Source organism: Pelodiscus sinensis, chromosome 1, assembly GCF_052426305.1.
Source record: "Pelodiscus sinensis isolate ZL-2025 chromosome 1, ASM5242630v1, whole genome shotgun sequence".
In the NCBI taxonomy this organism is placed as follows: domain Eukaryota; kingdom Metazoa; phylum Chordata; order Testudines; family Trionychidae; genus Pelodiscus; species Pelodiscus sinensis.
The window spans coordinates 49,824,393-49,847,724 of NC_143052.1; the positions used below are offsets into that span (position 1 = coordinate 49,824,393).

General features: G+C 40.1%; 1 protein-coding gene across 5 annotated transcripts in view; it reads right to left on the reverse strand.

Annotated features, from left to right (window-relative positions):
- Positions 1–14,731, reverse strand: part of FOXP2 (forkhead box P2) — a 671,944-nt gene extending 657,213 nt beyond the window's left edge. The window contains exon 1 of one of the 5 annotated variants that reach the window (XM_006122527.5): positions 14,265–14,731. The gene's annotated coding sequence lies outside the window, so the exon portion shown is untranslated. The remainder of the gene's footprint in view (positions 1–14,264) is intronic. The other 4 variants (XM_075929528.2, XM_014573351.4, XM_006122523.5 and 1 more) reach the window with 4 other exon arrangements.
- Between the last annotated feature and the right edge of the window lie 8,601 nt (positions 14,732–23,332).

The following is a 23,332-nucleotide window of genomic DNA, read 5'->3' on the forward strand; positions in this document are numbered from 1 at the left end:
TAAGAAAGAACCGAGCGGGCATAGGGTCAGCTGCATTTGATATACTAGCACATGAGCACAGTACTCTCAGGTGCACCAGAGCCCACCCTAAAGATACCACCAAGACAAAAGTCTCTGACAATTGTGCACATAGGAACGCACACACCTAGAATGGAAATGACATGAGCAAAGAAGAACTGTCTACCTTTAAATCTGTTATATTGCTTTCGTCTAAAGATCTTCAAAAGTCACTATAAGTTTGGTTTACAACTATTTGTCAAGCACAGAATAAAGAAAAGATTTCTGGAAATTTCTCAAAATCCTGCGTAAAAATTTAACTCTAGGTTACTTTATTTGAAGTCTACTGAAATACAAAAGAATTGTGATTTATCAGATAAGTCATATAATGCCTTGGGTTTTTTTTATATATATATATATATATATATATATATATATATATATATATATATATATATATATATATAAAGAGTAGTAAAACTTTCTAGACATAATGATTTCCATCTGATTATAGACTACTCATAAAAAAGTAATTGGAGAACAAAACAGATATTTGCATATTTTGTATTGCTTTTTGTATTTGTCTGTTAAGGCAGAGTGAGAACATATTAAATCCAGACACTACTGAAAATAACTTTGGGAGTTTAACATTACTTTACTTACTACAAAGATATAAAGCTCCCTGCATAAAGGTTGTCTCTAACACATCTTCTAACTCTAAAGCACATTAAAACACTTAATGCAGTGCACATTTTACTGCAACATAAGAGAAGATTAGCTCCCATGAATAATCTTATAGAGAAAGTATAGTATCAATTAAATAGATTTTTAAGAAAAAAATCCAAGAAACTATTTTAATATACAAATTATATTTCCAGTCTTCATCTTGGAGTTATCACAAGCCTTACTGAGTCAAATCTATTATAAATCATAAACTCCTAAAATATCTAAAATGGCACAAATAACAGACTCTTGTAGGCTTAAAGTGGGGGAGGGGAGTTCTAAGGCTCAGGAACTGTATGTGGCCCCCAGCTTGCCTGGATCCAGCCCCCAAGGCTCAGGGCTCCCCTCCACAGCTTTGGGAAGCCCTTACTTGCACTCCAACCCTCCGCCACTGTAGCTGGCAAGAGTAAGTTTCAGGTCCAACACTGGGCTCTCAAAGCACAAAGGATGCTACACAGGTATCTGTCAAACACAAGTAGTTTATTTCCTGACAGCTAACAGCTGTGCCCCATAAATGGAAGAACAATATAACAAAGAAGTGGTATATCTTACATCCCTTCCTGCAAGCCTGGGGCCCCGGGTAGGCTGCAGACGAAGTGGGAGGTTTTCTCAGCTTCTGAGGCACTCGTACCCAAAGCCCATCGGTGTGATCCGATTTGCTAGGCTCTGGGCCAGCCTTAAATACAGTTTTCCCTGCCTTGTTTTGCAGTTTGGAAATTTCCAGGGATTACTCATTACATGCTGATGTAGGGCTTAGCTGTTAGTTATCGATCTGATTCTGATCTAGTTCTACTTGTTCTCTGGCCCTGATTACGTGATCAATACATTAGGGTAAACAGAATTGTTTATGCGTTCTTGCTCTTTACCCTTATCTCTTAGGGTATGTCTACACTACCTCCCCAGTTCGAACTAGGGGGGATAATGTAGTCATACGGAGTTGCAAATGAAGCCCGGGATTTGAATTTCCCGGGCTTCATTTGCATGAAGCCGGCCGGCGCCATTTTTAAATGCCGTCTAGTTCGGACTGCGTGCCGCACGGCTACACGCGGCACAAACTAGCTAGTTCGGATTAGGAAGCCTCGTGGAATGAGGTGTACAGCTAGTTCGGATTAAGAAGCCTAATCCGAACTAGCTAGTTCGTGCCGCGTGTAGTCGCGCGGCACGCAGTACGAACTAGCCAGCATTTAAAAATGGCGTCGACCGGCTTCATGCAAATGAAGCCCGGGAAATTCAAATCCCGGGCTTCATTTGCCACTCCGTATGACTACATTACCCCCCCCTAGTTCGAACTAGGGGGGTAGTGTAGACATACCCCTACTTGCTCTTGCTATACTGGCAACAATGCTTATCTTAAGTGGCGTATGTTCCCAAAGACTTGCTTCTGGCTCATCAGATATAGGGAAAAGGGAAAGGGGGGCAAGAATTCAGGCCTCACCAACCCTAAACTAGCATGTACAAAGTTCTTCCGCAATTGACCACTACATACCTCTAGGGATGTAAAATCCCAGTTAGATCAGATAAACATTAAGATAGTCGATTAACTATTAGGTTAAGTGGAACCTCATCACTCCAACCCCCAACTCATGGAGCTACCACTCCAAGCCCCGCAATGGAGCCGAGACTGCAGCTAGCTCTGCCAGCTCCCAGCCCCTGTGCTAAGGCAGTGGCTGTGATTGGAGCTGGGACAGGCTCTGCTGGCTCCCAGCCCCTGCACTGGGACTGGCTGTCCAGACCAGCTCCTGGCCCTAGCGCAAGGCTGCTCCCATGGAATGAGTTACCTGTTCATATTCCTAATACCTACTACCCGGAGAACAAAATGGTCCAGTCTCATGCAAATATGAAATGTTCAGGGCTGAAGTAAGGTCTATGGATAACAGTCCAGTTCATCAACTGCTGCATAGATTTCCAGAGTAGCAACAGAGTGAAACTTTTGTTTCACTGCTGCATATACAGTTCTGAAACCAGAGCTGTGTCAATTTCAACTGCAACAGAAATATTGTGTGACTGCAGAATAGTTAGTTCTAATTATGGTAATGTTGCAGATCATCATATGAAAGATCTTGTATTTGGAGAGTTTATCCCAATTTTTTCACATTTAAATTGGTTTAAATCCAAAGTAATTCAACCGAAGTAACTTTTGCTGACAATTGAATCTGCAACAAAAAAATCTGTATGCATAAAATGGTGCCCTACATAATGGCATTTTCCTCCTTCTGGTAATAATTTCCTCAGTTACAAAGAAGCCAAGAAGAATCAATGCATATTGAAATATATTCATACAAACCACACTAAACAGTACCATTAAAAGACTCATAGGTTTTGGTTTCAGTTATTTTGACTCAGATACAAACTTATGGGCATCAGAAAAAGAAATTTCATAAAAAATACTTAGTGGATGCATAATCCAATAGTCAAATGATGTTAAAGTAATGTTCTAATATATGTCTAATTATGAGAGATTTATTTTTAAATATGACTAACTTTGCTTTTCTTGCACTGAGTCACAACATGTCTTTATTTATAATGAGTACGTATAAGTACATTTTTAAAGAAGTATCTGCACCATGTACTCTGAAATCTACACCTCTGCAACTCATGTATCAAAATACACTAGTTGTTAGCATTCACTGATGTGTAAATAGAAATGAACCCCCTAAATGTAGTAAAATATTACAACTCCTCTTCAAGAGCGACATTTTGGAACTTGTGGTTTTCATTCCAACAACCACTTGCTAGAGGTTTACAACAGTAAACCTAAGGCCCTATGTTTTACGAAATAGTGAAAACACTTCTCACTTGCCAAACCTTCCTTGCAATGGTTTTGGGCTTTTTATGGAGGGAAGGTGGTGTTTTAAAGCAGGCATCAAGAGCATGCTTGGCACAGGAAAACATAGAGGCAGACAACTTTCTTTTGGATAAACATGGAACATTCTGAAAGGTCAGTGTGATAGTAACTGACAAAGGACCTCAGCAAAGAAAAGATATTTTCTGAGTGTAAGTGGCACTCACTTATGACTTGATCCAAAACCCACTGAAGCAAACGGGAGTTTTTCCACTAACTTCAAATAGCTTTGCTCAAATTCTTAAACTCCTTTCAATACAAGTGTGTGACAGGGCAAATAGAGGAAAAGGAACAAGTTAGATTTTGAAAGTAACCTTCCTTCTCATCCCTGACATTTTTCAAAGAAAAAAATTACAAAAGCCACCATTAAGTTTTTCAGAGTAGGAAGTTTCTGCTCAAGAGAGTCCCATTGCTGAAACATTAGAAGCTTTTTAGGGTGGAACCGAATGCTACACAGCACTTTCTTTACTACATTATGATCATCTCTAGGGAATGTTCAGCCCCACAGCTGGAAGTACACCAAATCCACATTAAAAAATTGGAAGTCTAATCTACACCTGTCTTAGATCATGAAAGAGTATAAGTCAGCATGCCCCGTTATGGGCATATGTGCACACCCATACAAAATACTGACAGTCTCCAATCCATGGCAGGGAATTTAGATAGCAACCACACTCTTCTCTCTGGACGATTTCTCCCCAATAATTTGCTATTTCTCAGCTCACCTCAAGATTACTTTGAAGGTACAATCTGGATCCTGGTTATAAGAAATCCTAAACGAACATTTTAAAACAAATAACCTAGACATTTTGCAAGATATATATTTGTACTTGTTTAGATGTATTTTATTTATTTCCTGGCCAAAATTAACATAGAACTTTCAGAAGCAAATCAGCTACTACTTTCTATGCTAAGCAAACCTTTAATTATTTTACAAGACATTATTCACCTAAAGAGTTGAACAAATATTTCTCAGCTAATTTCTCTCAATAAAACTTCATTCTTTTGCTAAGAAGAAGGGCTGCCAATGATTTATGACACTTTCTGTAAAACTTCCTGTGTGTGTTCAATATCACCACAATATTAAAAGTAATTTAAATTCATTCAAGATTGAAAACAAATGAGCTGGAATGAATTTTTCTAAGTGAACACATTTCATGATCTTTACCTAAACAGCGTATTTGTAGTTCTACATTGTTAACATCCATATACTCCATTAACTGGTTTTCTGTTGACAGTTATCTTTACAATAAGCCTACCAATACTCAATATCATCTGTTTTCATTACTGTGTTAATGCACATGATCATCAGTATTTCTTTTCCTGATAATATTATTTCGTAAAGTTTAAATGTGTTGTTTTTACAAAAAAAAAAGAGAGAACTTATTGATACAAGGGAAAAACACAATATCTCATCAGCTATGCATATCTGAAGACTTTGCCTACATGACTGTATTTGGCTTTTTCACTTCCATTTTTAGGTCATGCTAATACTGTAACTACTGTAATGAAACCACAACCCTTGCCTTGAATTGCCTTGAATCGGAAATATTTCAATTACTATTTTTTAACTCTAAAAAGATACTACTTTGCATTTTCCATAAACTTTAATTTTACTTCTCTTTATCTTCAAAAAAACCCACCTCTGTTCCTATTGTGCCACTCCAGGAAAGTGATATTTAGATGTGCATTGAGAAAAAATATATATATTAATCTTCACTTCAGCTACTATTAAGAACCTTTAAAAAGGTATATAAATTCATTATTAAAATGTAAGCATTTAAGATATTAACTCAGAGAAGCCTAGGAACTAATTCACTGCTGTTATGAGTAGACAACTCCAGTGAAATCAACAGAGTTGTACCAGCTCATATCAAGTGATTATGACCCCCAGTTCATGAAATAAATATTTTATGCACATTATACTTATACCGTCATTATTTCCTCACTTAGTAGTAGTCATGGTCGCTATCTGTCTCATAATAGTCAGATATAAATTCTTCGATTAAAAAAATCTTAACACCTTTATTTCTATTCTGAAAAAGAATAGGGAGACTTCAGTCACCAGTTAGCCACTTCCTTGCCAGCAAAGGCACAAGATAGAAAAGCTTCTAAACAATCCCACCTGTCCCAACTCTTCCTTATGTTTGCCTTGCCACTTTCCTTTTCCAAGGCTATAGTAGCTTCCCACAACAATGATTTCCAAATTCCTCTGAACTATTTTGTGTGTTGAAACTGCAATTACCAATTTAATTATAAAACAATTAAAAGTCAACAACAGGTTTTAATATAAATATATTAAACATTTTTTTACTGTCTGATTCAAAATCCCAGGAAAATGCTATGCAACTTCTAAACTTTAATGATAGTGACAAAAAGAAAAAACTACTAGAAAACAAAACAAGACAAAAAAATAACATTCAACTTTTTTTATTCGTAGAAAGAGAACTGACTGAATGACACAGATTAATGGGATATAGATCATTTCACCTCTGGGACATTGTTCTAATCATACCTGATGTTGGATGGATTTAAAATGATCATCTGACAGCTCCTTGGTAATTTACTGTTTCTAAATTTTTTTTTTGGCAACCCTTGACCAGTTTTTGATGTAGTGTCTCTCAGCATCTGTACACATACTTTGTTACAGTCTGTTAGTATGAAAACTGATCTGTCCCCTTACTCTTCCATTTGGTCTCACTACAGAAGCACAGCAGTATGGAAAATGTGCACAATGATGGTCTTTTCTTTTATGCATAAAGACTGCTGCTATCACTCTGGTAAAATTCACATATACTAAATTCTATTTTAAAAATAAGAATTATTAAGTAAATATGTATTAAGTACATTTTTAAACATATTACACATTTTTTTTCATAAACACAATAAAGGATTCACTCTGCCTTGAAATATGGTTTAAAAATGGCCAATTTTAGGCCCAATCCAGCAAAAAAAATATCCATATTTTCTAGGCCTTAATCTTTTCAGGATGAATGCCAGCCCACAGCACACTTAGTTCGAAATAAGCCATGCAATTTGTGCTACACAAATTCAATAGTGCATAGCTTATTTAGTGTGTATTTCAAAATAGCTTATTTCATAATTCGGCTCTATCTACACAGCTCCAAATTTCGAAATAACTCATTATTCCAAGATGCCCATGAACGCTTGTGGAATGAGGATTACTGGGACATTGGAATAAGCCACCCGTTATTTCAAAATAATGGGTTGTTTCAATAGACACGGAATAGCTAGAAGTATCCTGAAATAGCTCCGCAGTGTAGACGTACCTGATATCCTCCAGAAGAGATGGACAAGCTCGGCATACCAGATTTCTAAAGCTGCCAGGGTTACAAGATGATGAATTTGAGAAGAAAGGTGCTCACAGAAGCAAGTTCTTCATTTCTCACTCTTTGTGACTCCCTATCCTGGAACTAGGGAATGCTGGCAGCCATGGAGAGTTACTCTAGAAATGACTGGATTCTTTCAGCTCTGCAGCATCAAAAAGGCTAGCCTATGGATTGGCTTTAAAAATACAATCTTACTTTAGATAATTCTCTCAACTCTACCTTTGGGATCAGCACTGACCAACATCACTTCAGCACTGACCACTGAAGATCCCAGTATTTTCTAGCTATGCAACCACAAAACTTCTTCAAACAGTAAAAGGAATGCACAAAATGTCAGTAGCAGAAGAACAAACTAATTTTCAATCTCCAAGAATGCTCATAGTGGTGTATCAGAAATAATATAGGGACCCTGAAATTTAAATTACAGAATTGTCCACAAAGGACACAAAAATAAGAATATCAATCAGATATATATCAAATAAATACAAATAAATAGATAAGTCCCAGTAAAAATGTTATAAAGTCATGAAAAATTTCAATTAAAAATTTACTCAGTTTTCCTTAAAAAAACCCTCCATAGTTATCTGTCATAAATACTTTTTACTGAAAGACTAGAAAAAGCTCCATTGACATCATTCCACTCTCATAATCTGATGTATATTATATAAAAACTGTGAAATTCTCTTTAAAAAAATCTTCTAAGCATAGATTTATGCATGCACTTAATTTTATGCAGTATAAGTAGACCCACTGATGTGAATAGCACTACTAACAATGCAATATCAAGTCTGAAACTTCTTCTTATTCAAATATTATGGATCTGATCTGCTGGAGTCTATTGTAGTCAATGCGCAGATTCATCCCACGCACACAAATAGAGGGGAGAGGGGAAAAGTAATGATAATCTCCCTGTACGGAAGGGGGCAGCTGTAGTTGAGAGGAGTAAAATTCATCTTTCTTAACCCTAAAGAAAGGGTCTTTAAAAATCTGGTCAGAGTGGTAATTCACGCCACTTTGGTGGCTGAACCAACTGGTCTCGGAGTTTCCAACAATGAGGATTATGGGCAATTTAAACTGTTGTGACCATGCTCCGGTAGAGTTATGCTTAATGGCTCACCTAATTGGTTTTAGCCATAATAAATTGACCAAACTGAGTCTGTAAGAAACCAGGGTATGTCTACACTACCCCGCTAGTTCGAACTAGCGGGGTAATGTAGGCATACCGCACTTGCAAATGAAGCCCGGGATTTGAATTTCCCGGGCTTCATTTGCATAAGCGGGGAGCCGCCATTTTTAAAACCCCGCTGGTTCGAACCCCGTGCAGCGCGGCTACACGGGGCTCGAACTAGGTAGTTCGGACTAGGCTTCCTATTCTGAACGAGGTGTACCGGTAGTTCGGAATAGGAAGCCTAGTCCGAACTACCTAGTTCGAGCCCCGTGTAGCCGCGCTGCACGGGGTTCGAACCAGCGGGGTTTTAAAAATGGCGGCTCCCCGCTTATGCAAATGAAGCCCGGGAAATTCAAATCCCGGGCTTCATTTGCAAGTGCGGTATGCCTACATTACCCTCCTAGTTCGAGCTAGGGTGGCAGTGTAGACATACCCACAGTGTGAGAGTGTGAAAATCATATCCAAAATCTTGAAAACATAAAGAATTTATTATTATGGAAAGTTACACTTAATTATAAAATTGCACATTATAATCAAAACAGTATTTCTTTGGGATTATGCATTTTAAAAACGTCTGTCTGTGTGGCCTCCCTCCCAGGCCAGGAAGCATTGGCAGGACTCCTGTGCAGCCCTCTCCTGCCTCTGGGCTGTCCCCATGGTGAAGCCAGCAGTTGTGGTGTGCATGTGTCCCCTTCCCTCCACCCCTTCTCTGCTCTAGGCCAAACCAGGAGGAAGCCAGCAGCTACCATGCACAGCCCCACCCCTGGCCCAGGCCAGACCCAGGTAACTTTGGGTAAATTTTCTAGTAAAATGTATTTAACTATATGCACACATATAACTTTAATTATTTAGCTTACTCTAGCTGGTTTTATGAACATAATCTGTTCCATTCAGGAGGAATCCATTGATATTATTGTTGATGCCCATAGGGATTCTTGTAAAAACACAGTTATCTTATAGTAAAAGGAAATGTTATTTAATAACCCAACAAATCTGTTTCTCTCTTTGCGCACACACAAACACTTAGATGCACTTAGATACTGGCACATACTAAGCCACTGTGATATCAGCACATTTTTATTGTTCCTGAACTCTTCAGGAAATTAATTAAAGGTGTGTGATTATTAGAAACAGTTAGCAATGTTGGTACAATGACAGCCAAGCATTGTGCCATTAAATGGATTTAATATCCATACTCATGGACATTTAGAGGATGGTACACAGAATCCAAGGGAAACAGCCCAGACATCTACAACAAGCTTTGCCAACATGTACATGTGTGTGTGCATACACACACACACACACACACACCCCTCTGTGTGTGTGTGTGAGTGAAGAGAAAAACTCTCAGACCCTACCCTAGTTACTGAAAAGGAACTAGTATTGCTAACACCGGCAACCGAGGCCGGGGGGGAGGGGGGGAGGGAGAGGAAAAACCAATCAGTCTGCATGTACTCATATACCCATCCCTGGAACCACTTTGCTATTTATTTTAAAGGACTTAAAATACAATTTGTTCAATATTTTAGCTTAATCTGCCTTAGAAAAAGAATTCAAAGCATTCCATTAAATTGATACAAAGACTGTCTAGTTTCACTACACTATCTGTACGTAATTTGGTACATACTGCTTAAATGTTATTTTGTAACATCAATCCAAACTACACCTTGGTGAGCCAAGAGATGCCCTACCTATAGACTACAGAGAGTCAGAGACTACTTTCACCTACTTCAGAGGTAAAAGCACTCAAAGGGTATCACTGCTAATTTTACATCTGGTCTCTCTCCTATCTAACTAAAATGGTCCTGCACTTAAAATGCAGACCTATCAAAAATTAATAAAGGAGAGAAGCAAAAACTAATGCAAATCTATGTCAATAAACATTCTGTGTCTGATAGAATGGAATAAACATTGTATGTGATTTTACAAAGTGAAATGCTACTAACCAATTTAGGATCTTAAAAAAAGTTGGTTACTATTAATTGACCTGATAAGCCTACTACTGTACTACTACTGCTTAGCTTTTTAAGGTTGATCTAGCATTTCTTAAATAATACATTTGAATTTGTAAGATTATTTTTTTAAGTGAGAAAATAAGCATTTCCAACCTGCTAAGCTCAAATATGAGGCAAACTCCTAAAATGAACATTCTTATTAAGAAATATTTCTGGATAATAAATTCAGTATAAATAACCTTTCTATAAATTCAGTCTTTCTAGTGTCAATACTAACTAATAATAATGAAAAATATCCAGTCAAAATGGGACAAAGCAAATGTGGATAAAAAAGTAAGGATGTCTCTTATACTAAGGACTATTTCAGAGCTATGCTGGGGTTGTTACGAAAAAATAGGTAACTGATATTATTTCTAGTGCTACTACTCCCAAAGTTTGAAAATTATCAGTTTGAGCATACCAAAATTAACATTCAATTTTTGCTATGGAGCTGAAAGTATTTGAATTTAACTGTGATTTACACTTTTCTCTACTAACAATCATGCCATGAGTACTACTTAGTGACCTGTGTTCTAAATCACTTTCAGTTCACACAAGTAAATGACCTCTCTCCAATGATTTAATTTGCAGGGGAAGAAAATGAAGACTCACATCACCTTTTTCAAGCCACTACTAAAATTAACTGCTCCGACATGAGCCTAGTAAAAACTCTGAGGAGAAGGGACAAAATAATACTTTGCACTAAAAAATATTCCTCACCACTGTCAAATAGACATATAGGTGGCATTACCTTAATTTTGCAGATGAGCAACACATGGAAAGGCTCAGTAAACATTCCTAAAACCACATAGGAAATCATTGGCCACACTGAAATCAGAACACAGAAGAAGTTCTTAGCTCTTGGCAGTCAGCTAAACCAGAATGCCACTTGCCCCTGCAATACTGATTCAGATATCCTCAAAATGTGAACATTGGTTTTTGGTTCTCTTAAAATCAGTCCAGAAAAAAAGCTCAAAGTGGACATCCAATACATCCATAATATAATTTATTTCAATGTATTTTAACCTTAAAAATTAATTTAAGCTATATAAATAATAAATGATTATTTATTTATTGTTGATTATTTCTAAACTTTCAATCATATTTGAAGGATATAAAACCTGGATAGGAGTATAGTCGTGCACATTAGTTTTAGTACAGTTAAACATAATATCATCCATTTATTAATTAAAATACTTAGCACTTATGTAGCACTTTTAATCTTCCAAGCTCTCTATAAACATTAACTTGGTTGGTGTTTAAAGGATCTCTGGTAATTTTATACAACTTTTCAAACAGTATTAAAAACACAAAACAATACTTTCTTCCTTAAATGATGCACACATTTTACCAAAAGAAATCTAGATTTCTAGGACAAAATTAAGAACCACTGCCATTAAGCCGAAAAAAAACCAAGTTTGAACAAATTTGTCACTGGTCTGCAAGTTCAAGCTTATTATCCAGTATTAAAGCCTTATGTAATGGGAGGCCTCATTTCAAGCAACTATTGGCTTTTGAATATTACCGAAGTAGATTACAGTAGCAGATTATGCATCGTTTCAGATGTCAATAAATTACATATTGACAGGCATTCAGATTATTATACATATTTTGAAGAACACTTTATTTGAAACTCTCATCCATTTTTCTCAAATGGATTTACTGATTTGGGCAGTTAGCTAAATAATTTAAATGCACAGAAATATTAAACCATATTGCTATTTTGTACTAATACGTTAAAAATAGAATTATATTACAAATAGTTTATATTGCAATCCATGCAATTAATGTGATCAATTGAATTTAGCCATTAAATCAAACATGTTTTTAAAAGAATCCTGTTTAGAACACTATGATATCTATCTGACTAGAATGGATTTAGTACTGCATCAAAGAATCAGGTTTAATGATTAACCCTTATTTTCTTCATAACAACAATACTACCAAAAATATATTTTCCTTGATAAATTTAATATGCTCGGTACAGAAAAAAGCAGCTAAATCTCTTAACGTTTATTTTAAACTTAATTTTTTACAAGTTAACCTGAATACCTTTTGCAGTATGCAACTTCTCAGCTTCAAAATTTTAAATCAAGTTACCAAGGGCCTGATCCAAAGCCCACTGAAGTAAATACAAAGTGTCCTATTTCCTTCAGTAAGCCAGGCCCTAAAACAGCAAGGGAATGCAATTAAATCCACTTGGAAAGTGAGTGTGTCTGTTTAAACATTTTTTTCGAAAAACTTTAAAATGGAAATGGTCGCCAGCTCCACATAACTGCATGTTCTTGCTTCTGCTGCTGGACTTGCACCCTCTTCTTCTACCTAGACACAGTTACTAACTTTAAGATAGTCAGTGTAGGCACTTTTGAAATGGGGTTCCTTCTGGGGTAGTTACTACCATCTGCCATATCTCCCCCCCCCCCTCCCCACCATACAAAGTATAACTCCCTAGAACCTTGAACCAATTGTTATCTCTGGGTTTTTTTCTGCCTACAGAAGTTTAATGCTGAAACCTCATCAGTGATAATCAATGTAATCAAGGGCTTACTTAAGTGGCACAGAATCTCTGAAAGTTTGCTTCTTGAGTCAGTTAGTAGGATCCAGACACAAATTTAACAGATGAGCAGAGGAACCAAAGAAAAACATCTTCATTCTCATTACCTTGATCATTCAAGTTCAAATGTGTCAGATTGCGGTAGGTTTTAAACTAATGGAGTGAGTTATATTTTGCATTCTGTTTTTCAGAAAGAAATCATCTCATGTTTACATTCATTCATATGCTCACATAATTTTTACTTGTGGAGAAGCCCAAAAAACTGGAGCAAACGGGAGTTAGCATTTGCTCTTTTCTTCCCCTTTCTGTCTTTATACTTAAAAAATAAAAGCCCAACATGCCTTACAGCCATTTGTCTACTAGATCTCAAACTCCTCAAAATTAAACTTTCACAAGTTTCTAGGTCTCAGTACTTCTGAATTTCAAGAGTGAATTTCAGGAGAATGCTCCCACAACAAACTATGAATTGTGCCTCAGGAATTTCATAGCTCTAACACTATTATTTATTAATCTATTGTTTAAGGCGAACATGTTTTGTTGTTGTTCAAGGTTAACACTAGCACGTTCAAAAGGCATTGGAAAGGTGGAGGAGACCCAAGAGCGGCAGCGGTAACGGCTTCTATAGGGAAGATCAGTGAGATGCAATAACTCGCCCTGGCCAGAGAGGGTGGATGGCGAACACCTTCCCCATCGCATGCACGTGCAGCTAATGGGAAGAAGAGGGGTCTTAATTCATAGTGCTAGATTTGAATGAATGCAGGATTAATATCACAGCCGGTCCCACCTCCACCCTCTGCACCTATTTAGGGAGAGAGAGAGAGAGAGAGAGAGAGAGACGAAAAAGTGTTTTGTTTTTCTTTCTCTCTCACCCACCTATCTCAAAAAGCAGAAACGTGACATATCTCTTTACCAGAATATATATGCTTCCATAATCTTCCAAAACCAAAAGGAAAGAAGAGGCGAACAAGCCCCCTCGCTTTGAAATATCACCACCCCAAAACCTTCCCAGAGTGAAAGGAGAATATTTTACTGTCACGCATTTTCTTTCTTGCCCATCCAAACTAAAAGTTGGGGGGGTTCGTGGAAATAACACTCCAGCTTGCAAGAAGCGCTTCTAAAATAAAGCCGAAGTTTGGTAGCTTGCAGCACTATTTCCGAAGTACGAGATTAACTTGAAGAGCACCAATTTGATCATTCAAGCCGTGTGTGTTTCAAACGATAGATGCTACAGCCGGGAGGGCTAAGGCCCAAGGGAGGGAAGAAAGCATCTGGGTGCCTGCTTCGCACTTTTGATTCGTGTGCGCTCTATTAAGGCAAGATTCGAGACACGTTTCAAACTCTAATGATTTGAAGCAGAAGCGCATACTAGTTAGCGCCCCCCCCCCCCATCTCACAACTAGTCCGTTCCCCCTCCCTCCAGCAGCCAACCTTCCTTCCAATTTTTAAAGGGACAAGTGGTACAAGGCGCCAAGAAGAAATCTGACACATGTCACATTCGTACCCACCATGCTTAGAGCCGCGGGAGCGAAACTTTCTTGCAGCAGCAAGTAAAGGAGGAGGAGGGGGAGGGAAGGGCAGAGTGAAAGTAACAAGTCAAAGCGGAGACTTGGGGCGGGAGGGGGAGAATGCAACTTACCAAGAGGAGACACTGGGTAGAAGCGTCCCGAGAAGAGGCCACCGAAAGAGGAGCTGAACTAGCTCCCCTCCAAACACACACCCACACACACACACAAAGTCTTTGCAGGAGGAGCAGCGGCGGCGGCTGCAGCCGGGACGCGCGAGCAGAGACACAGGAGGTGAGGGGAGGATTAGACTGTAACAAGCAGCAGCATCAATCAACGGGTTGGATATTCCTCCGCAGGCGACGCCAGGGCTCGGAGCCCCCCGGGCAAGGGGAGCAGCACCGGGAGGCTGGGGAGCAATAGCTCCAGCGCAGCGTCTCGCGCTTTCTCGGAGGCTCGCGCTGTCTCTCGCGCGCTCCCCTCCCCCTGTGTGTGGGTCTGGCTCTGTGCGGAGCGCGTGTGTGTTTTGCTGGGAATGCAAAAAAAAAAAAGTGCACCCACCGACTCCTCTTTGTGGGAAGGGGAGTGAGGAGGGAGCTCTCACATGATCGCAAAGTGGCCTGCACGGGAGTGGTAATAACAGGGGTGGGTTAGCGGGAAGGGGGGGGGTGTTGAAACAACAAAAAAAAGTGCAGAGGGACCAGCTTGGTAATGCCCCCGCTGCTGCTCTCCCTCCTTCCCCTACGCCTCCCTCCCGGGCAGGGAGACACCCTAGCGGAGCAAGATAGTGTTATGATTCGCTGTGAAGCGTCCTGCTTGACGTCAAGTCCACCTGCTCTGTCAACAAACCGGGGGAGAAGGTTTTTTGCTCTCGTTTCCCCTTCCCGCCCGGACTCCGTTAGACACAGTTTAGCAGACGGGGAGGAAACAAAGCCCGGTGCGGTACCGACAGTGCCAGGGGCTGCGGCTTCTCGGCAGCCTTCGAAGAGCAGCCCGCGTGCAAAGGCAGAGCCGCGGGCCAAGGGAGCGGGGGATGCCGGCGGCTGGGAAGGGCAAAACGCCTTGAGGGTTGCTGAGAAAATGGGGCTGATCCTGATGGGCGGCCTGGGAAGGACTTCGGCGGGGTTTATACCCTGGGAGGGGGAGGTCGGGTCGCGGGGGAGATTTCAAACTGGATGCGAAGAAATGGACGGGCCAAAGCTCCGGCCTCATGGGCACACAATTCCCTGCAACTCGACTGAGTGCAGCGGGGGAAGGTGTCAGCTGAGCATAACGCGGCCCGAGCTGTTGTGCATTCCTCCCCCTCCTCCCCACACACACTACTCCCCCTGAGCAGGGCCGCTCCATGCACTGCACCGAGTGCGCGGAGGCAGGTGGTGCTGCAGCCAGTGCCTGCCGCGGGCAAGTTTCCTGGGCGTTCCCAGTTCGCAGAGAGGGACTGGAGGCGGCCGCAGGGTAGCGGGGCGAGGCTGGTGGCGATGCCCGGGCCAAAGGCGCTAGCTCTGTCCTGCACTCTCCCTGCAAGGAGCCTCCCCGCTGCGCAGAGAGCCCTTTGCACTAGCAGCAGGGCCGCAGACGCTTTAATTTCCTCTCGCTCTCTACCACCGTTACTGCTGCTCAGCCTGCGGGCTGATGTCCTAGGGCCATATAGGGAGGAGGGTGGAAGCGCACCAAACTTTTCATGGCCAGGTGTTTCTGGGAAGCCTGCACCCCACTAGAATTCAATGGAAACCAACAATGATCAGCGAAGAGGCTGTGCTGACTTCTGTATGTGAACGCCGCAAAGCATGTGTCCAGACCTTTCCCCGAGCCGGGACAAGCAGCAGCCGTTGCTATTTACACACCCGAGCCTTTTCCCTTTAAAAATGATCGCCAGGCTCAGCCACACTTCAGGTTTCTCCCGTTCTCTATAAACACGCACCAGGGCTCCCACTGAAATCCTTTTAACTAACGACATGAGAGTAACAGAAAGTCTTCTCATCAGAAGCAGAAACAGGAAAAATGATCCTATCCTGGGCTTCTAGTGCTTAGACTTTCCCTCTTTCCTGTATCATTTAATCGCACGCGCTACATTTTATGAAAGGATTCCTGGATAAACACCAAAGGAAAGTAAATCCGAAATAGAGGAGTGCAGTGTGTGTGGATTTTAGTGAGAACTCACCTAATCAAAGCGCCATAACCTCGACCTTACACTTTTCATGTAATTTTGAATTAAAAAGGCTCTTCTGTATTCATTGAAGACCTGAATCAAAAGTGATTGTCACTCAGAATTAACATAAACTGAATTAAAAAAAAACCTTCGCTCGTTGGTGTACTGAGCAAATTGGAAGATTAGCTGGTTGCCTGGCCGTGCAGGAGACTCATGAATTAATGTTGCATAGTGTTCATCAACTGACAGGTTTTTTTGAAGGGAGATTTCTCACCCACACTTCTGCTTGCTTTTCTCTTTCTCGCTTGCTCTTAGGTGAAACGGGGAGGAATGTCGCTATCATTGGGGTGGAGTTGGAATAAACTTTTACATCTCGCCGAGGTTCCCGTAAAGACTGCGGGGGGAGTCTTGGGAGGGAGGGAAGGCGCTCGCGAAAGAATCGCTCACACTTCGACAGAGGTTGCAGTTCTGCGAGGTGTAATCGCTCCTGTCAGTGAAAGCTGCGAGTGCCAATAAAATGCAAAGAGTAAAAACTTGCGTGCGCGGAGACAATTGTGTGTGTGCAGAGCAGAAAGGCAGCTCTTTCCATGCACTTTCTGCAAGTGCAGCTGCTAATTTGCAGCGGCTAGCTGAAAAAGTAGGATCAGAGCCCGGCAGACCCTCCCGCCCCTCGCCGTGTGTGTATCAGAAACGGAGTGGTGTCAACCACGGGTTTGGATGGGAGCTGAGCCCTCTACTCCTCAGATTCCTAACTCTCAGCCAATGGGGTTTGGTCGGGTTCGAGAGGTGAAAGTTCAGCCCAAGGGCACATACACTCACTGTGGTAACTTGCCACTATCAAAGGAAGAGGCTGGTTGCTGATGGGTGACTATAAACTATATTTGTTTGCGCCATACAACTGTTATCTTTTCTCCCGCCCCTGAATTGCAGAGTTGGCAGTAAAGCCTGTGTGCTTTATTTCACATTACTTTGTTAGTGGGAGAGCTGCAAGTAGTTTTAATTGCACGCGCCCTGGTGCAAGAGACCCCAGCAATCCAGAATAAAGTTTCTGTGAACACCTGGCTTCTGGAGCCTAGACAACAGCAAATGCTCTCGTTCTCAAGACAGCTTTCGGGAGCCTTCCAACGAAATAACACACAATGATGGAGATCAGCTAGCAGGATCCGAGGATGCAGCCTGTAGAGGCTGAAGGGGCACGGGTACCCTCCCCTCCCCACTCCTCTGCTACACTGGCCGGGCAAAGGCATGATTCAGGGAAACAGGATCTTAGCACAAATTAACTTTCCCCGAAAGTCTGTCCCGGAGCGTGCCAAAACGCAGTGGCAGCGCAACATGCTCTGCCACCGAATTGTTTGAAAGAAAATCCATGAGACAAACAAAATCAGAGGAACTTCTTTGGCTGGCGCCCAGCCAGCGGTCAAGTTCGTTTCACGTGTTCCCTGCCAGCGCTTTTTGCCTGAAAGTAAACATCCCAAGTGAGAAACCTGAGTGGACTGACCCCACGGGAAGGAAAAGGAAGGAAAATCCATACTAGAAACTCAGTATTTCCTTCTAGTCAGATCTGTCCCAAATCTCGCTCTTTTGGGATAAGACTCCTCGTTGTGTATTAGTTTTAGGCGGTATTTACACTCTCTTCCGTATGATGGACTGCGTTCTGTTTCAAGGAGGTTTTAAATCTCACTCCTTCAGATTGTCACCGTCTGACAGCCTCATTCTAGTGGGTAATAATACATGGGGGTACAATACAACTCTCAGCTGCTTAAATTGTTTAGCATTATTAGTGTCTGAATGGCGTGTAAGTCTTTATAAAAACTTGGAGCTACGCAGACAATTTAATTTTTTAAGCGATGCGATTATTAAGGCTTAAAATTATAACTGCTTTCTAAAAAGAAAGGGGCTAATGCGTTTTATTTGTTCTTGTTTACGGTTTGAGATTTCATCTGCACAATTGCAATGTATTTCTCGCTTCAAATAAGCCACTTTCAAACGTCTTTCTTTCATTAATTTAATGTATTTTTCCTTGCAACAGGCAGCAAGACGAATATCAGATTGCCATGTTCCATTATGATTGTTTATAAAGGAAACACAAAAACAATAAACAGGCTGCTCTTCTAAATAGGTTTGTTCTCTCCCTCACTCCACCCATTGTTCCAGAGACAGTTCGGAAAGAGAAAAGAAACACAGTTTTAAACCGAAGTCAAATCAAGGAGAATCTATATTATAACATCAAAGCGAATGGAGAAGTTACAGAATTGGTGGAGTTACACCACCATCTGTCGTTAAGCCTCGGGACTACAAAACTTGGACTTAACACTAAATCTTAATGAGAACTGGCATTTTTCTCCCCCTAGATAGTACACACCATTTTTGGATCAGTTTTCTGGTATTGTTCATCTAACAACAGTTTGAATCTTATAAGTGAACGTGCTTAAGATCCAGGTGCCAATTATGAAACATATGTTCATTGCTCCTATCATTTCTTTTTGAAAAAAATAGAGTATTTTCCACACCTGATGGCCTCCAAACAATGCCTTTCAAAAAGGAAAATCATCCAGACTTAGATATATTTCCTCTAAGACTATTGTAACTGCTTTTAGGGGAAAAAATGACTAGCCACCAAGTGTGTGAATTAGTTCATCTCCTCATGCAACACAGTTCCATGCTGTGCCTGGTTGAAGTATGTATAAATCTGCTATATTCTAGGTGACTGTTCCAGTGGAGAAGTGTATGTAAAAATAAACACCTTGAAATAATACCTGAAGATGAAGTAAGATTAATGAACCTGGACATGACAGGAAGCACTGAAACCCAGTGCTGTGGAGACTATTGTTATATGAAACCAGACAATGATTTGATGCTACTAAATACAGATGTCAGCATAAAGGTTCTCCATTATGCTTCAGATCTTTTTAGGTTTGTCAGGGTACTTGTACACAGCAGTGTTATTTCAGAATAACATTAGTTATTCTGAAATAATATAGTATGCATCTACACTACAAGCAGTTATTTCAATATAATGTCAAAATAATGTCGAGCTGGAGGACTTCTTACTCTGACTCCTGAAACCCACATTTTACGAAGAGGAAGGGAAGTTGGAGGAAGAGTGCTCTCTTGGACTTCCTGCTGTGTAGACACCTCCAAAAGCCAAAATAAGCTATTTTGACTTAAGCTATGCAGTTGACATAGCTCAGGTTGCATAGCTTCTTTCAGCTTTAGCCCTGCTGTGTAGACGAACCCTCAGTAAGTCCTTAAATTTCAGAATTCTCATTTACCATATCTACTAGAAAAAAAAAGGCGGGGTGAGGGGTAGTTCCTTTAGCAGGACTATTTTGTAATTCAAAAGTATATTGCTATTCAAGGGAACATAGAGGAGAATATTTGACCAGTAGCCAAAGCGATACTTTAAAAAAACTACTATGAAAATTATCAAACTTGCATCTTTTTTTATCACAGTTGCTATTTTCCCATCTGCCTTAAAATAGGAAGTAGTGAACCAAGAATCACAATCTCTATCCAGAGCACATTAATGGATAAAATAAAATCAACTGCAGAATTTAAGTTTGTGTTTCTACAACTGTGGAAGCCTCAGCCCAATGCCATACATTCAGACTGACATTTTGCAAGTGTACATCATTCTTGTACTGTAATTAGTTTTAGCTACCTTCTGGGTGCTTTGGATTCTTTTGAGTGTGACAGTTTAATAGATTAATGTAAATCCTGTTTCCCAGTCTACTTTCATGACACACTGATAAAGTAAGTTTACTGTATGTCTGGGATAAATGTTGATGCTTAGAGTGATGGTTTCCCTTTCAGCTTGACATCTAAAAAAAAAGTCAGTTTTATATAAAAAGACTCCCATCTTTTATGAAACATTATCTTGAGGGAGAGAAATATTTTGAGCACTCCTTTGTCCGTCACATCACACTTTATACCTTTGCTATAATCAGCTTCTGATGCCAGTGGTCAAGAATGAGTTTTATACATTGGATCTTTGTTTTTCCTTTTTTTATGTTCGGATATTTGGATTTTTTTCCTCTTGATTCAAGCTGCTTTTGCTGTTACTGAAGCTTGATCTCAGCAAAATTCATTTATAGAAACTAGAAGCACTTCTCCATTGTGACTGATGGAATTCTGTTTCTAATAGTGTTCTCTCTGTTCTTTTCACTTTACTTTTTCACTCTTTCTCTTTGTATGCAGCTGCAATATCTGCAGAAGTGACTTTGCTACAAGTTGTACTCAACCAGGAAAAGTTGCCTCTAGCTGAGCTGCCCTGAGCATGGCTCAAAGAGATGGGACAGGTGAGGGAAGAAATGAGCAGGCACCTGCAGGTTAAGGAAGGCACAGAAGACTATATTTTGGCTACCTGCGAAGTAAAACTTCCTCTCGCCGGATGTGGTTAGATTACATCCCTTTTCTCAAAAAAGGGATGTAAATTAGACACTTCGAAATTGCAAATGAAGCCAGGATTTAAATTTCCCATGCTTCATATGCAGAATGGTGGCCGTGGTTTTTTTTCGACACGGGGCTTTTCGATAGAAAAATGGCAGTTTAGATGGGAATCTTTCGAAAATAAAACCGTTTTTTGAAAGATCCTGTACTCCTCAAAAAATGAGGTTTACAAGAATCTTTCAAAAAAGATTTTTATTTTCGAACAATCCCCATCTATCGAAAAGCCCTGTGTCGAAAAAACCTACGGCAGCCATTATGCAAATGAAGTGCAGGAAATTTGAATCCCAGCTTCATTTGCAATTTCAAATTGTCTAATTTACATCCCTTTTTCAACAAAAAAGGTTGTAGTCTGCACAGCACCCAAAATTCGAAATCAGATACACAATTTGTGCTACACAAACTGCGTAACTTATGTCAAGGCTATTTCGAAATAGGCTTATTTCAAATTTTGGCACTGTCTACACAGCGCGAAATTTCAAAATAACATGCTATTTTTCGCCATTCCTTAACCCTCGTGCAAGAGGTTTACAGGGACGGTGAAATAGCACAACCGTTATTTCGAAAAATACTTTGAAATAATGGGCGGCTTGGTAAGACTCGTGGTATCTATTTTGGGATACCTCAGTATCCCAAAGTATCTCTGCTTTGTAGACATACCCACAGAGTGGAAATTCAATTTCCAGAACTTTTTAAGGGTAAGAAGAGGAGTGGAAGGAAGCATTACAATTGACTTTCATGAAAGATAATGGAGTGGGTACTTCTTCAATTAATTGGGCAGGATTCCAACATTGGTTTTAAAATACCATAGAGTCAATGTTGTCTGCTTGTCTTTTTCTGTTATGTAGGGAAATCATTCTGAAAGTGAACATCAATTGAAGAGGTTTCAAAAAATGTATTTGCTTTAGGATATTGCACCATATGTGTTGCCAGTATGTAGGCATAACATGCCACATCAAAGATGAAAAACCAGGTCCAGTTTCATGGCCTCTACCAATTTTTGATAACATTCCAAGCATTTTGGAATATTTTTCCACCATCAGTGGTATCTCTACATGGAGCATAGAAAATAAATATATCACCCACAAACAATTGGGTCAAATTTATGAGTTTCAGATGTTAAACTGAAAAAAAGATCATGAATGCTAATAACATGGTCAGACACAAGCTAATATTACATCAGTCAAACACTAAACAAACAAGTTCTGTTATTGCAGAAGCTTTATGTAATAGGGTTGCTGGGATTCAGTCACAGAATTTATATCTTTAGAGAAATACCTCCTTTAGATTTAAATTATACACTTTTAGGCCACCAGAGCAGAAACCAATTGCCAAACAAGCTAAAATTTAAATATAGCCAGGGTCAGAAAAGTTACTGTTTGAATTCTACTTTCTTACTCAACATATTTCTCATTGGGTTTTTTGAAGTCAATTTGCAGCTAAATAACAAACAAAACTAGGGTTTTTGTGTTTATTTGTTTACTGTCAGGGCCGGCCCACAACATTTTGGCACCTAAGACGGGGAGCTCAAATGACGCCCCCATGCTCCCTCGCTTGGGCCAAAACTCTGAAAGGTCTCAATTCTGCCTTCTTCCTGTTCTACTCCTCTCATGGCACTCCACCATCTCTGTGCATCTGGAGCAGAGAGAATACATATTCACCAGCAGCAGACACAATTTTCTACACTGTGGGTCCTAGTAGCGCCCCCCTCCTCCACACACACACAGTCTGGCACCTGAGGCGGCCACCTCAGTTCGACTCATGGTAAGGCCAGCCCTGTTTACTGTTATTGGTACTACAGAGCCAAAACAGGACCCAGGGTGCAATTCTGTCTCATGCAAAATTATCAGATTTGGAAGTTGTAGAAAGTTTTATATACTGCTTCCTCTCTTTGTCCAATCAACATTCAGGCTATATCTACACTACATTTGTTTTGCGAAAGGGCAATGCAAATGAAGGACTGATTAGCATTTTCTCGTGCTTCATTTGCATAGTATCTTCCGATCAGTTTTTGCGCAAGAGGTTTTTGCGCAAAAACATGCAGTGTGGATGTTTCCATTTTGCGGAAGAGACACAAGTATCTTGTGCAAAAAGGGTTTTTTGCGCAAAATGGAAACATCCACACTGCATGTTTTTGTGCAAAAACTGATCGGAAGAGACTAGGCAAATGAAGCACGAGAAAATGCTAATCAGCACTTAATTTGCATTGCTCTTCCACAAAAAAAAAGTAGTGTAGACCTAGCCTCAGTTGGCTGCAGAGTTCCATTCTCCCAAATGAGAGTTTCCAACTGAGGCTTGACCTGTAACATGCTAGAGTTTTGACTTTTTATCTGCTTAAACAAAATTCACTGCTTTACCTCAGTCCCAGCAACTGATGATTTCTTGTACAAAGTCTGTACATCCTGTCACAATACATTTACTAGAATTATTGTTCCTGAACATTAAAAAACTATGGTAAGTATGTTAATAGTATAGGAGAATCAGAGGTTTTCTAATCAACAGAACAGTACCTTTGTCCATGTATGTCCTCTGGGCCAGCTTTTCAAAAAGAGATCACTTCCATTTAGATGGCCATGTTTTCAAAAGTGTTCAGCACAGCTTTAGAAA